The sequence below is a fragment of the Vespa velutina genome, chromosome 17, assembly GCF_912470025.1.
Source record: "Vespa velutina chromosome 17, iVesVel2.1, whole genome shotgun sequence".
NCBI classification, from domain to species: Eukaryota; Metazoa; Arthropoda; class Insecta; order Hymenoptera; family Vespidae; genus Vespa; species Vespa velutina.
In genome coordinates, this window is record NC_062204.1 from 440,814 (window position 1) to 442,800 (window position 1,987).

A 1,987-nucleotide genomic window follows, 5' to 3' on the forward strand; every position below is an offset into this window, starting at 1 on the left:
CATCATCCTCTCTTTCTCTCTCACTATCTATCTTTCTCTTTTTCTCTTCTTTTTTTTTGTTCTTTTAGTTTTGTTCCAGAGAACGACGCGTCTAACGTAACCTCCGATGCGTTTCTTTTTTATCTTACGAGAAATCAGTGCGCCCGCGCCGTGCTCCTTTTTTTCCACTTCTTTTACAAAGGAACAGAGAGAAAGAGAGAGAGAGAGAGAGAGAGAGAGGCGAAGGAGAATGGACGATGCGCGAAAGAGAAGCGCCGGTGAGGAGTCTACCCGAGAAGCGAGAAGGGTAAAGAAGGGTAAAGAAGGGCGGTTGCAAAGTATGTATATGTGTATATATATATACACATATGTATATGTATCACTTTTAAATATCGCCAGCGTCGCCGTGCGCAATTAGTTTAACGCGCAAAGCGTCGATCTTATCTCTTTTGCTCGTTCCCACGAGTGTGAGTGGCTCGTACGCGAACGATGAGCCGAACGACGCACGTGTACCTCGCCTATATGCCGCTTCTCATCTTTTTCATTTTCTTCTTTTTTTCTATATACGCGTGAGAATTTTTATGCAATTTGAATACGTATTCGGTTTCCATATGTGTTTATATATACTATATATATATAGATATGAATGTGTGTACTGAGTGTCGATGATTCACCTCTCATCGTCGTTCTCCTCCTTCTCTTTTTCCTCCTCTTCCTCCTTCTCTTTACCACCTTCGTGATTAGAACGAAAAACCTCGTTTCTTCGAAAGTCGAGTTTCTACGCTTGCTTAACAGGAAACGCGTCTATTACGACGAGCAAGAGTATTCAATAGTTATACATATGTGTACGTGTTGTGTTCATGGGCGTGCGTACGTACATACGTATATGTGTGTGCGCGTGCTGCTGATGCTCCAGTATGTATACAAGTAGCGAAAAGCGCGCTTCTTCAACTTTCAAACGAACCGACCAATTTCGCGCGCACCCATTCTCTCTCTCTCTCTCTCTCTCTCTCTCTCGTTCGATGTCAGGTTGCAGCTGCCCGTTAGAAAGGACGCAATGTTTTTATGAGAAATTCGACAATAGCATTGCCAACGATAAAATGTTTAGAAAACGATTAATACGAATATAACGTAAGAAATCAACGCAATGTAAGCGTAATCGATCGTATTAGAGTTCTCCGGTTGTTACTCGGAAAATCCACTTTCTGAAGCATTTCTTTAACCGTTCAAGATCGACACCTGCTGAATCAATAATCGAGATGCCATTCGAGAAGCAAAGAAAAAGCCATTACCCTTTAAGAGAATCGACTTAAAACAATGTACGGTGCGGTGACCTCTAGGAATTTTCTAATCGATGAATAATCTTTCGAAATGTCATAATAAATATTATCCAATTTCGAAAGTATCAATATGCCAAAATGCGTGTTTTTAAAAATTGATTTTTATAAATATCGATACATCAATATCTGAAAAATCTTAATCTTAAGGAATTCCCAAGGAAGTGAGGAGTATTAAGAAAAATTGTTGGCAAGCGAACAAGGCTCGTGCTCGCCTATACAAGATTCATTTCATTAAGAGAGTAATGGAAGAACTTGTAGAAGGGGGCTACAAGTGTCATTCAAGTGCGGTGGAGGCTGTGCGTGATCAGTGCCGCTTCTTTCACCGCGCGACGATATTCTCAGCGATTAGCGCGCCATCGATCTCGCGGTAACGAATGCGAACGATGAGAAGAAAGAAAGAGAAAGAGAGAGAAAGAGAGAGACGCATTAAGATCGCGATTTCAATGCGCTACTCCGTAACTCTCTGACGTTCCACATCGAGCAACCTTTCCTATTCTCTCTCTTTTCCAGTGTACGGAGGCGTGTTCGTTATCCCCACTAGTTTGTCCTTCCACCCTTTCCTCGTTGCTTGGTGTCCCCTCCTATCTTGCCCGGCGACAAGCATTCCAGGAACCATGGACTCTACATCGCTTTTCTCTTTCGTTCTTGTTCCTATGAAGCGCCTGACG